Here is a 15,282-nt window from a genome sequence, read left to right as displayed (position 1 = left end):
TGACTATACCTACAATCTCCTCCTGAATATCCTTAACGCTTTTATCTGTCTCTGCAATAAGTAAACTTGTGTTACAACATACTCTATAAATATTAGTACACTGACTTAATGCATTATCAATCAGCCTCAACTAATCATTAATCTCCTTCTTCTTCGACTCAATCATTTGATCAAATGTTTCTCTCTTTGCCTTTATAAACCTCTCCAGTGCCTATCTGATTGATATCTGTTGTAAAGACTGAAAGTCCTTTGAAATGTATTCTGCGATTATTTTAAGCTTTCTGGATGGGCTTTCTTCTTTGTCAAATTTGCACTCTAGGACAAGTCTATGTAAAACAATGATAGACTTATCAATAACCCCTTTATCCATAGATCCTTCCTTCATCAGTTTTTTGTGAAACCATCATCATGAGTTCAATAGAACTCATCTACGTTATTCTTTTATTTTCAACCTGTGAGGTGTCAATTGATAACAATGATGGACTCACTACCGATTCCCTGCTGGATCCCCCTTTCTTCTCCTCTGATGGTTTAACTTTTATAGCTTCCTCGCTTGCATTGGTGGCTTCGCCACTTGGTGCAGTATCAATAACTATCGGTTCCTCCTTAGGAAATGTGTCCTCATCTTGTACATTTTGATTTTGAGGACTGTTGTCCTCAACATTAGTAACCTGTACGCTCTGATCTGGAGGACTGTTGTCCTCAACATTAGTAACTTGTACATTCTGATATGGAGAACTGTTGTCCTCAATTAATGCCTTGATGTCGTGTTAAACATTTTCCACAAATTTACTTGCCTTGCCCTCCTACTTCGCCCTCTTCTTCTGAGTGAACTCAGTTTCAACCTCTTTCTTCTTCTGCTTAGCAATACCAAAGGTTTTTACAGTTTCATCAATAGGTGCATCAATTAGCAACTGTGCATAAGCATCTAAAATTTGTGCATCAACTTCATAATCCATTTCCTCAATCCAAATCTTTTAGGGATTTACAACTTCCCTCAAAGTTTCATCTTTCTTAACCATGAAGCATATCTCAGTAGAGTACTTCTCAACAATGTGCTTTGGAACCCTCTCCCTAGATTTCATAGCCTTTTGAAATGCCTTAAAGTAACCCCACACTTTGTCATCTCGCTAACTACCCAATGTAGAAATAGATTATTTTAGCTACCTTCCTACCGGAATGTAAAATGCCAATTGTCTCTTCCCAAAACTGGGAGTCTCATTGATGAAAAACAACATTAAATAGACAATTAGGTTTCCATACCATAATGTTCCCTTCTTTTCTCCTTTGATCTTTCCTAGGTTAATCAATAATTCATCCAACATCCAACCACATAGATCTAACTTCTCATTCTCCTTCATCATCTTATGAGCTGCATAAATGCAGGAGCTAGAAATAGAATTCAATTGGTTTGATTGAGTTACCTTGCAATCAGTGACCATGCTTCCAAATCTGATATATTTGTCAGTGATAGTCCTAATCCTCATTGATCGCTTGTCCGATGTTGCACCGATGATCTTGTTAACCTAATCATTAGAAACCTTCTTCTCTGGACGTTGTCCAACCTGTAGTAAACTGGTGATTTCGCTGATAGCCTCCTTTGAAATCTTATATAGTCTATCTAACCAGATAAACTCTCCATGCACTCTGCTTAAAACATATCTAACAATCTCATCTTCAAATTCCAGAATATCCAGAATGTTGGTAAACCCTACATCCTTAATATGCCAGTACTTGGGCTTAATATTTCAAGAATCTCCCATTAACTCGCTCATGTACATGCTCTTAATATCACTCAGTCCAAAATCCTCAATATGACAGTGAATGTAAGCTCTGACATCTTAAACATATATGACTACTTCTAGGACATGGGAAAAAGAACCAACTAAATCGTCCAGGCTAGCAATATGCGAATATCACTTGAAAATCAACCTAGGATGGTCCTTGACCTCAACAATAGTAGTATTTGCAATAAACATAGGTATAGATGATGATCCCACTTCCACGATGAAAGATAAATACCTAAAAGATAGTTGTCGGTGAAAAACCTTAAAGAACTCTTACGATCGCTGGTGAAATCACTCAAGAAGATATCGATCGCACTTAATCACCTTAGACTTCCTCTGAATCACTCTAAATGAAAAGTGATCAGAAATAAAGTGAATTCATCCTTTTAATCTCCAAGAAACCCTAATTCATCATCGATATGAATGACTTCCGGTGGAAGATACCAGATCTTGATCAAACATCTCCATGCTGGATAAGAATCTCCAATGTCTAGAACATCTTCCAGAACCTCTTCTCGAGGCATAAGCACTATCTTCATGAATTTTGCCTACCCCTAAGGGATCTGCCTTAGTTACCAGATGAGCTTCCTGACGGTGCAGGAGCAACCTCCTCTATCAGTTGAGTAACCGGAGCATTTCCATCTGTTGATTGATCTTCTGACTTCCTAACCCATCTTTGGGTATGATCTTGCCAGATTTCATTAACCTTCTCTTTCCCTTTCTCATTTGATCCTTCATTATCAACTGGTGGATTTCTACTTCTACAAAATTTAGCAATATGTCCAATCTCATTACATGCATAACATGTAACATTGTTCTTTTGAATTGCTTTGCTGAAACTGGTATAATTTCTTAACCTGCACTGATTAGCCATATGTCTGAATTTTCCACATGCATAACATTTAACATTCATTCTGCAATCTTTTGTCTTGTGACCATACTTATTGCATTTAGAACATTGACCGGGAGGAGAATCAGGGTTCTGATTTTCTCTATTTCTACATTGCCTAACCTTGTGACCAAATTTATTACAAACAAAGAATCTACCATTAAATTTGTAAGAATTAAGATACCTTACCGGTGCCTTACGGTTTTGATCTTCATTTGCAGCACTGGAACTCTGTCCTTGTTAAAATCCAAGTCCAATGGAATCTCCATTCTATCTTTGTCTTTTCAATAACTCATCTAGTTATGTTGAACTAATCTTGAATTTTTCTTTATACTCACTTGAAATAGCCAGATCATCTCTCAGAAGTATCATTTGTCTCTCAATCTCTTGTCCATTACTCTGGGAATGCATTAAATTAGTTCTCAACATATCATTCTCATGAACCAACCTACCACATTCTTCAAATTTATTTTTCAGAGATACAACAAGATTTTCTTCCTTTTTCTTTGGGTCTTCAATCTCCTTAGACATCTTCATAGTTATATCTTGCATTTCATTCCTCATGACCATATTATCCTAACTTAGCTTCAAAGATCTCTCATTAAGGGCATCTTTCTCATCATTATCCTTATTCTGCAAAATTTCCATCCTCCTAGCTTGAAAATATGACAGCCTCTCCTGTAGAACAAGAATGAATTCCTGAGCAAAATTCAATTCATCTTGTAACTTCAAGTTCTTCATCCTTTCAACATCATAATCTTCAAGTGCTACCTCAAGTTTCTTCTCCAAACTCATATCCATGGATTCTAGATTCTGGATCTTCCTCAAGTTGTTAAACTTCCTCCGAGGCACAAGGCTCTAATACCAATTGTTGGAATCCAAGAACACTGAGAAGGGGGGTGAATCAGTGTTCTACCAGAATGATCAATTTTAACCTTATTAAAACATGCATTCACCAACCGGTATACTAGTACATATAAGATTGAAAGAAGTAAAACAACCAATAATCCAATCACACAAATGAATACCATAACACAAATAATTATATGTGGAAAACCTCAAAGAGGAAAAACCACAGTGGGATTTGTGACCCACAATATCAATCCACTGGCCATATGAAGAGATATTACAAAATATAGGGGCCTGCACATGCAAGAAGGCTTAAAGCCTAGAGCACACTTCTTAATCAAAAAAGGAGCCTCACTAACTACATACAAATCTAGACTACAATCTAAAGAAATGATTGAACTACAATGATATCATCTTCTACACCTAAAAACAGTTCCAGTTAAGATCTGTTTGTTTCAATCTAAAACCCTAAACCCTTATCGGAATACATGATCTCTCTCATATATTTCACATCACATTACATTTCATCATATTCCATATCCTTTCCTTATACTTATTACAAAATAATCTAATCAACTGACCTATATACCCCTTTACAATCCATCATGCATTATGTCGGCTTACAAAGATAATTACAATATAAATATACATGTCAACTCAATAACATAAATGCATGAATAAAAAAAAAAAATTCCGATGTTTGATCTCCCAAATGATGTTGGCCTCCAATACCGATAACCTGAATGTGAGCCATGTCGGCCTACAATGCCAGTACCCAAAGAATTCCTTCCAACTGGTGAAGATACATGTCGATGTCGGTGAAGTGTCTCTCAGTACACTACTAAACCAAAATATGAAGTCAGAACATGTTTCCATGGTGCCATCAATGACAACATATTGAAACCAACCAATTGAGCATCAATTGCCAACAGTTGCCTACCACAAAGGTAGCATGAGGTGTCAAAACTGAGTCGACACCTCTCTAACAACTCCTAACCAACTTGACATCTTGCATGGACAAGTGTCAAGCGTAAATGGAAACTAAGTAGGCTTAAGTAAGCCTAAGTGTAAATAAATAAAATAATTACACTAACAAATACTAACCCTAACCCTATACCAAAATGAACCCTAAACCTAACATTAAGCCAAAGTAAAATTTAGTGCTAACTCAAATCAAATTGAACGCTAACCCAAAACCAATTTGAACCTTAACCTTATACCAAATTGATAACTAACCCTAACACTAATTAAAATTGAACCCTAAGCCTAAACCAAATTGAACCCAAATCTTGAACCATATTGAACCATACCCCTATAATTAAAAAAAAAATAGCCCTAACCTTAAACCTAATTCTATCCTAAACCAAATAAAACTCTACCCTTGCACTAAAATAAAATAATCCCTAAACTTAAACCAAATCGATCCCTAACCTTAAACTAAATTAAACCAAAATTGTAAACTAAATTTTGAAACTGGAAACCGAACCTTAACCCTAAACCAAATTAAACTTAAATCCTAAATCAAATCAAATCCTAACTCTAAAACTAAACCAAATTGAACCCTAATCTTAAACCAAATTGAATCATGTAACCCTATTAATAAATAAAATTGAACCTTAACTGTAAACCTAATTGAACCCTAATCTTAAATCTAATCCTAAATCAAATTGAACCCCAATCCTAAACCTAAACCTTATTACATTTAAATGCATAACTCTACGGTGATGCTGTTGGAATCAAGGAACATTGAGAGGGGGGGTAAATCAGTGTTCTACCAGTAAACAAATTTTCAAACTTATTCTCAGACCACCGAAAGAAAATGCAAGAAAGTAAAGTTCAGGAACACAAGATAATCAACCACAAAATCATAACACCAAGATTTTTACGTGGAAACCCGAAAAGGGAAAAACCACGGTGGGATTGGAACCTACAATATTCATATACTATGACCAGGAGTACATAAATATTACAAAAGAAGAATGCACATGCGTTCAGGCACACTTCCTAGAGCTCACTACTCAAATTACAATATGGAAGTCTCACTGACTTACATATCATTTATAAAGATAGCTACAATGATTGAACTCCAAATCAACATCAAACAATGCCCAGATGAGTTCCACTTAAAGTGCAAAATTCTGACTATAACACCTCTGCAACTCTACTCTGCTCTGCTTCTGAGTCAGCTACCAAATCAAGAATTCACACGTGAAACTAAGCCAAATAGGTTTCTCAATCACTACTCACTCATATCATCCCCAAAAAGATCTTCTACATCAGCGATATATATCCACAATCACAAAATAAAACATTCATCAAGTCGACCCTCCATAATATGCAATGTAATGTGTAACCAGGTGTCGGCTTAGATCGGATCTCTAAAACATATGCGGATCAACCAAATGATGTCTAAATTATTTATACATGTTGGCCCTATCATCCCATGCACAAATCTAACCACTGAAATTACTGCAAAGATTCTGGACCAAAAGTGCTCTGCTTACACTGAAATATCGGTGACAGATTACCAGACCACTTCCTCTATCGATTACCAAAATCCATAACTATCAGATATAATTTCTAAGAAGAGTTTCCATCAATGACAATCCTAATCCATTATCCATGCATTAGAAACCACAAGATGAGTGTGAATTGCCAACAATCTTGTTGTGCCCTGCATACCCATCCCCATTAGTTTCCTTGTGTCAAAGTATGGGTCCCCTATTTTTGGCTTGCTTTTCCTTTGTTCTTTTTCTTTTTGTTCTTTTACCTTGGAACTCCAGAATCTCGGAGTCTCGAGGTCTCTTTTTGTTCTTTTTCTTTCACCAGCCCTAGAACTTCAGACCCCTGGAGTCCCGAGGTTGGTCTCTTTTTCTTTGTTTTGTGTTCTTTACCTCGGAACTCCAGAACTCTGAAGTCTCGAGGTATGTTTTTTTGTTACTCTATCCCGGAACCTCGGAGTCCCGAGGTTGAGTGTTTGGTCGTGTGTTTTATTGATCAACCCCAGAGTCCCAAGGTTGATCCTTGTGATTTGGCTTTTCTTCACCCTAGAACCCCGGATTCCCAAGGTGAAGTGTGTTGTCTTGTGTCTCTTTGCTGAGCTCGGAACCCCAGTACCCTGGAGTCTCGAGGTCTTGTTTAAAATTCTCATACGAACAAGTTTGGGAAGGGGTATAAATATGAATAGTGAACTTTTAAAGTTTATTTGTGCATTCAGAGCTCTTGCTTCCTTGCTTCCTGACTGCGAGCCTCCAAACTTCCAAGCTTCCTTTGTGTTCTTGGGCATTTTATTTCACCAGGTTGGTGATTTTTCTTGCCTTCTTGGTCTTTGGTAGGTTAGATCTCTTTTTCTTTTCATCATGAGTTTTGTTTTTGTTTTCCTCTTTTCTTATTTTTTGCGTGTCTCGCGTGCCCTAGTTTTCCATCCCAAAACCCCAGAGTTTTGTTAAGTTCACTACCCCAGAATCCCAGAATCCTGGAGTTCCGAATTATTCCCTTTGCAAGAAAATGCTATCACCTAGCCCGGAACCCCGAAACCTCAGAGTTCCAGGATATATCCTTTTGTAAGTCTTCTTGCTAAAATTCTATTGGTTATTTGGCTCAAGACCACGAGATCCCGAGATGAGCCTAAGTTCCCTACCTCGGAACCCCGGAGTTCCAGACTTCATCTATGTGTACCTAGCCCAGAACCCCAGAACACCAAAGTTTTGGACCCAATTTTAAAAGGAAGAGGTTTTCTATCCCAGGACTTCGAAACCCCGAAGTCCCGAAGTGATTTTTTTTTGTCTTTTTTAATAAGGAACTGATCCTCATTTCCTTATTGTAGGTTCAAGCAATTAGATGGACTCATCTTATAGCAAAAGAAGCAAATATATTGACAAACTTCCAACTACCATGAAATACCATTATCAAGGATAGGTCTACTCCTCGAAGTTGGACGATCAAGTCAAATGGGTCATTGACACCGAAATTGGCCATATTGAAATTGAAGATATCAGAACTCAGCTAGATAAGCCAATATTGGAGGCCCTACACAGAAGGATTAAAAGATCAGGCCTAGTGGAGACAACTATCTTTTCGTAAGTAGTGCAAGCACTAGAATTTATAATGACAATTGCTCAGTTCTATGATTCGGATACTAGAAAGTGCACTGATGCATAGGGAAAGATGGTTATAGATCTATCTCCTAACATGCTAGGATTCGTGTTCAGTATCCCAACCAGAGGTGAATTATTCCTCTCAACTGAAGAGGAAGCCTTAAAGGTATGGAATGACAAAGTTGCAGAAAACAAAAGGCACATGAATGAGAACTGGTTGGAAGAAGAGAGGAAAACAAGTCTTAAAGAAACAAAGATCCTAAGGGAAAACTTCAAGGAGCCCCAAAGAGACTTGATTATTATGCTGAACAGGGCCTTTGGAAAGCCTAATTGTAAACATTTTCATCCATGGATGTTCCATTTTATGACCACCATCTTAATAGGAAAACAATATTTTGACTGGCCGCAGATCCTCTCTGACAACATCTGCAAACAAATGAAGTTCGCCACACTCAAAAATTCTTTTTCACATATTATGTCATCTGGGTGGCTGCCAGATCTAGAAATGTTTTGGGACTACAAGTGGAAGGTCAATTAGGGGACGAGGAAGGACAGAAGAAGGTATGGGAATATTAGTCCCAACTCCCCCTAGTCAATGCAAAGGCTCATTTCAAAAGAATTAATGATGCTTTCATTTTCCTGATAATAATTAGATTAACAGAAGACACATGATACCGGATTAGCCCAAAGGCCATGGCTATTATCTGAGAGTGGGCATGTTGGTTTATCCAAAACCCACACTCTACTTACATTAGGGTCAATGGATTCATAGGGAACACAATGTTGCTTCCCAGATACTGCAATGATAGAGTAATTTTGTTGGAATATGTAAGACAACTAGTAGGTCTCCAATCTCTCTTATCACCAAAGCATAAAACAGGTATTGATTTTTCAGTATCTATTGGATACTTCTCATGTTCGAAGATACAAGTTGCAAAGCTAGCAAAGCCAGAGCTTCAAGATCTGAACTTGAAAGAATAGGATTATGCAAGGAAATTTTATGATCCCTATGGGAATCTCAAACAAGCTATGCCCAAGGCATATGAGGGACACAAGCCAAGCCTGGAAGATTTTTGGGCCAACCTGCAGGATAGTTTTGAGGTCAGAGAGAAAAACTATAATAGGCTATATGTGCCACAGATAAGAGATTTTGGAATTGAGACCAATCTCCCTAAAGACCTTAGGGATGATGGAGACCTTCTCGCTGCCGCTTACAAAGGATCAAAAATTGATAAAAATCCCCTTTCCCCAATAAGGTGGTCCACGCATAAGGATGTTAATATTGAAAAGATTTCTCAAGTGGTCATCAATAGGACCAAACAATGGCTAAGCCAAAGGGTGAGACCGAGTGCCTCGAAGGGAAAACATAAGGATTCCACCTCAGGGGTACCCCAATTAAGGGGTTATAAGGAGTATGCTCAAAAGATGAGGTCCAACTCAAGGAAGAATACATCCACTCGCTAAGGTCCTCCCACCAAGGACAACTATAGGGCAAGTTGTAGGAGAGGGTGCCCAAGGGCAAGAAGAAGAAATAGAAGTTACTAAAGATATACCCACTCAGCCACCCCCAACATCTACCACACAGGCTCTCGATACCAACGCCCCTATACCATCACCAATTAACATACCCATAGGGCAGCTGGGAGTGCAAGGTTTCAGGGCTACTATCGAAGGAATAAATATTAGAAACATCGAATCTGATTTGGATCAAGAAGAAGATGATCCCAAGCAACATCAATCACTAGGAAAAGACAAAGAAGGGGATGAGGTGGAGGACCTATTAAGTGAAAGTTTAGTCCTAACCCCTCAAGATCAAGAGGATCTCTTCAAGGATATAGTAGTCGAGCAAGGTGAGGCAGGGATGGATGATGAAGAAAAGATGTTTGGAGAAGAGGTCAATGGAAAATTGGGAGAATTACATAAGCAACAGGCTCTCCAAACCAATGTGGCCCACCAAGTTGTCCCACCTCAAGACCCTGGGCAAACAGAGGCAGAGGAAAGAGATGAAGCAGAGGAGCAAGCGGAGGTCCATGTTGTAACTGCAGATATAGTGTCACATCAAGGTGACAAGGATGAAGATATTCCACAATGGCTCAAGTTCACTTTTGAGAAGAAAAAGAGAAAAGAAGAGCTTCCTAAGGCAACTTTACAACAAGTAATCATGGAGGAGCCACCAAAGGTTAAGAAGCCAAAAATAGTACATCATCTATCAAGAAGAAGCTCTAGTGAAGCGATTACAAATGTGGTAGTTTTGCTCCAAGCTGAGCGACAGACTTCCCCTAAGTACCAAATATACCAGGTAAAATTTGGGTAAACAAACCAAGTGGGGAGAGTTGGATACTCTGGATCTAGCCACAAGTGTTGTAAGAGGGCATGTAGAGAAGGAACACACTTCGAGTTTAGAGCTCAAAGCATAGTTGGGACAATACAAGCAGTTGTTGATTGAGATGAGAAAACCTCTAGACTCTTGTAGAGTTGATGACCTACCTTCGACCTCATCATTACCATAGGGATAAGTAAAGGCACTAGTGGAGGTAAGACGGGTGGCCGCTACGGCTAAATCACGGGCCCAAATAAATGTAGCCAAAATTAGATTATTTTTACAGGATACTATGCAGATATACTGTGAGGCAGTCCAAGTAGGCATAACTCTAGCTTCTTGTTCTTCCCAATGGGAAGGAAAGTTAAACATTTTCAATAAACAATTCCAAATTTTGAATAAAGTGTTGTGGTTAGGGGAAGATACAATAATGGAGGAGGACCTCTTACGAGGAGACAGTTGTGAAAACTTGCAGTCCTATGTATATATTTTGGAGCTGAAGATTGAAATGTTTCAGCAATATATGAAGGGTATAGCGGAGATTCGAGTTCCTCTCCTCAAAGAAATTTTGAAATATGAAAATTTTGTAAAACATATGCTTGGAGCCTTCGGGTTAGGATTAACCAGTACTAGAATAATGGAGCAAAAACAAGTTTTGAATCACTGGGATGCATATGAGGCCCAACATTTAAGACCTTCAGCTCAGTTCAATGTCGCCCTCATGGACAGGTACACATATTTGATCACTCAGTGTCAAGAGGTAGTTGATACAGTGAAAGAGTTGGAGGAAGGAAAGAAGCATGCAGATGGAGTTTTGAAGAAGTATAAATTTAGAATTAAACATGTAGTTGATCCTCTTGTCCAAGTAGTCGCATGCATAATTGATAATTATAGAGATTTCACTATAAAGTGAAGGATGAACATACAGTTGCTAAAGATAGTAGGGGGTTTGCATGACTCCCAATTTTGTGTTTTCAGCTATAACTCCAACTAAGGTTCCAATTTTGAGCAAAATTTTGCATGACTACAAAAACGTGGCTCACCCAACATGATCTTTGTAGTGCTCATGCGACCCCCATTTTGTAGTAGTTAATTGGAGTATAAAGGCAGAAACTTGCAAGTTAACTGCAACTCCTTGTTTTAGTTCTTATTTTAGATTAGATTTATTTCCTAGATATTATGGAAAAAGACTTCTATAAATTGAGAATTTGGATTCATTTGTAAAGGTCCCCAAATTGATGATTTGTGGCCCACTTAGAAGATTTTTTAGACTAAGCTTTCAGATTATGATACTTTTCAGTTATTCTTTATTCTTTAAGATAAATACAAGAAGTAGCTTGTAGATTGCCCGATCTACGTTTATATTCTACGAAATTGTTTTGTGTAATCTGGTAATGTCTATTATTTAGAGTTAGCAACATGGTTTGATCTTTTGTTTATTGTTTTATGAATCATATTGCGCACGTAAGTGGTGTATGAGGATTATTGTGATGAGCTATATTGTTGATGATTTTATTTCCATAAGTCTATGAAGTTGATGATTTTATAGGTTTACTGGAGGTCCGTTCTTGAATGCTAACTTGGATAATATTTGATGATTTCTTGGATTGCAGAGAACTAACTGATTACTTCATTAAGTTGTTATTGTATCAATCTCATTGATATTTTCTTGTTTCCCTGATCTATATTTTTCAGTTTATTTTCCAAAGAATCTTAACTATTTTAAAATACAAAAAATGAAGGAAGTTTTACCATTAACAACCAATGGGATTAGTTTCAACCAGTAGGCCCCTTTACATGTACAACTACATCAACCATTGGGCTACCCATCACCGTCGTGACCCGACTATAGAGACCTTGGAGTAGTGAGTTTCTCAAAGCTTATTGTTTTTTAGGAGAGGTGGTGAGTGTTTACATTGGCTACCTGACTGTTGACGGGTATGTCAAAGCATTTATCAACAAATCTCCCCCTTTGTCATTGATGGCAACACTCATGAAAAATGACTAAGTGTCAACCTGTATACTGGATCAAAATTTCTAAGGCTCTCCCTTAGATCAAAAACTCAAAACTTGTATCATTCTATGTACAGTTTTTACTCTACTCTCCCCCTTTGACAACAATACCAAAGTTGGGGTGCTACACAAAAACTTATATACAAGGGTATATACCGGATATTCTATACATACTTGAAGATAGCTGCAAAAATGGTCTTCAAAAATCCTAAGTGGGTATCCCACCCATTCTTCAAGTTGTCCAAAACTATAATGAAAGCAGTGAAAATAACATATATCTCCACATATTTCAATTATATTGGAATTGGTTGTGCTATTGTCTTCATGCAATCAACTTTGTTGCTGAACATGGTGTCCATCCAAGGAGCAATAAGGTTCCGGAGCTCACCAACCCACCTTGGAATTCTCTCTTTTTCTAAATCTAGGCTTGAGATTTGATCAATTAGGGCCATCACCTGACCTTCTATGCTGCTAGTAAGGGATGCATTGGAATCAAACAACTGAGATATACTATCAAGATTGCCCTAGCAAACACTGATTTTCTTGTCTATATCTGATGTGAATTTGGGCGGTATAAAGCATGAGCTATATATATTTCCTCCTTCAATCAATGCCTCATAAATTGTCTGTAGTCCTTTATTCAATTTGACTCTATCATCTTCAATCATCTTCTGGAATGTCTCCATACTCACCTCCTTGAATTTGACCAATACTTTATTGGTGGTTGTCTTTCCAATGACTCAAAATTGGTACTAATATTATTGATTAACTATAGTAGTTTGTCGGAGGGGCTAGAATTTGGATCTAATTGAAGTTTTGGTACCACCCTCTATAAAACACCTACAATCATCCCAATCATCTTTTTGTCCCCAGTCTGTAATTTAACCAAGTCGTGACTAGCTTGAGCCTGGACCATTGTAGCAACCATCAGCCTTTCAGCTAGAGACATTTGACCAATGTCAAGAGGTCTATCAAAATTAATGGAGATTTATGGAAGGAACCTTTTTCCTTTGTTCTTCGGTGTGTCAATTGTCATGATTACTTGGACATCGTCAATTTTTTTCTTTCCCTCTTCACTCTTATCTTGTACTTTATCCTTAGCTGATTCCTTTTTACCCGCATCCTTTTCTAGTTCCCAATCAGTATGAACTTCTTCTTCATCCTTTTCTTTTTCTTCAACCTATGCACTGGTGTCACCACTTGGTGCAGTATCATCTTTTGGTGTCTCTTTGGCCTCTTCAGTTTTCCTTTCCACTATCTTTGGATGGTCAACCAAAGGATATTGACTATCCTCTACATCAAGGGTTGCATTGGCCTGATCTTCTGGATGAAAGGTAGCTTCCTTCTGAGATTCATCATCATACTTGGGGTTAATTGGCAACCGATTGTTCTTTAGAATATTTTTCCATATTTTTTAAGTTTCTTTTCTAACTTCCTCAACCCTGCCAACCGTAAGCCTGTTTATTCTATTTTTGGTTCGAAATTATTTCTTGTTGGCTAGCTCCATGAGTCTATCAACTTCTTCTTGATAGATGCAAGCACTGATATTGATCAACTCGCATTATTTCATTTCTTTATCTAATCAGCTTGCAGTTAGCCTTCTAGCATCAAGAATGTTATATAAATCTTTTGGAATACTGCATTCTAACTCAATTAATGATTTACTGAAGTTATGCAAATGCAACACAACAGCTTCCTCAATTTCCCTCTAATCATTCTCATCAATATTTTCATAGTATGCACTAATATTCTTGAGATTTCCATCAATAACAATTTCATCAATCAATTCTTTTGTAGTCAATGGGGGAATGATGGTGTATTTACCTTCCACCTTGTCGGATTCAAGATCTTCATCAAGCTTTGTTCTTAGCTTCCTTCCTCTTTTTGGTCTACCAGTTAGAGAAGGTTCTGATTTTGTCTTTTTGCTTGGTTGAGCACCACCAGACTGCGGTTTCCTAATTACTCTGACAAATTCTCCTTCCTTTGCTTTCTCTGCTTCTTCATCTGACTCTGTCTTAGATGCAACAGGAGATACATCGACATAAGTTCTTTTTGGCTTATTCTTTTTCTTCACTACTCCTTTTTCGAATGAGATTTGATCTATTGATGACTTCACTAGAGTAGGGGAAGACCTAGTCTCCTTAGGCTTTGTTTTGAAGGGAACCGGTTCAGTCTTAGGCTTCTTTGATTCCACCTCTGCTTCCATCTGAGCCTTCTTCTCCTTAGCTTTCTTAATAGATTCTCTAGTAAATCCCATTTGTTCTCCTATTGCCTCGACCATTTTTGCTACTTTTATTTTCCTTTCACGTTGAGTGAACATTTTATGCAATTCTATATCTTTTTCTCTAAACGTGCAAAATTTTGGTTCTTGAGGGTAAATCAGTTTGCTTAAAAGATGTTGAGCATATCTTTTAAGAGTTTAAGAATCAACCTCATAACCCATTGGAATTATACATATTGTTCTTGGCTCTACTGCCTCCATGTGGCACTAGTCCTTGTTGACCATGAAATAGATAGTATCTGCATATTTGTCCACCACTTCCTTAAGGATCCTTTCCCTATTCTTCATTCTGCCTTGGAATGTTTTAAAGAATCTCCATAGGGAAGCTATCCGATTTTCTTTATTTCCCAATCTTTGCAAACCTTGTTTGATCTGAGTGGCTACTTGTAAGTCATATGCCCATTGGACCCTACATGTCCCGGGGATTTCATTCATGAAGTATAGTGCTAGACAAATAATCAATGAACCAAATTTGAAAACATTCTTCTTGTTTGTTTTGATTTTCTTTAGATTGCTCAGGATCTCTTCAAGAAGAACTGTGCACAAGTCATACTGCATATCCTCTTTCACCAACTGATAAGCTGCATATATTGTAGTACCAAAGACCGAATTCAATTTGCTAGACTGAAATACTTTGTACCCAATAATCATCGCTGCAAATTTGACATCATGCTCTAAGATATCATCAATCATCATTGACCTAATATCATATTGAGCACTGATTAGTTTTGTGACGATTGGGTTTGTTACCTTCCTCAAGTTAGGTTTTCCACCAGTTTGGTGTAGACATGTGACTACATAAATGGCCTACTTGGTTATCTTCTAGGGTCTATCCAGCCATATGAATTCAGCGTGGACACAACTCAAAATATATCTTACTCATTCATCTTCATCGAACGTCAGAGAATGAACAAACAGTGTGAAACCCTTCTTCTGGAATTGTGCATATTCCAGTTTGGGGTTTCCAACTTCATCCATTATGTACTCAGTATACAAGGTCAAGATATCCTTACTTCTAATTTCCTCAATTGTGCAATGAATGTATG

Source organism: Cryptomeria japonica, chromosome 9 (assembly GCF_030272615.1).
Source record: "Cryptomeria japonica chromosome 9, Sugi_1.0, whole genome shotgun sequence".
In the NCBI taxonomy this organism is placed as follows: domain Eukaryota; kingdom Viridiplantae; phylum Streptophyta; class Pinopsida; order Cupressales; family Cupressaceae; genus Cryptomeria; species Cryptomeria japonica.
The sequence above is the reverse complement of the archived record's forward strand: the minus strand, read 5'-3'. Positions refer to the sequence as shown.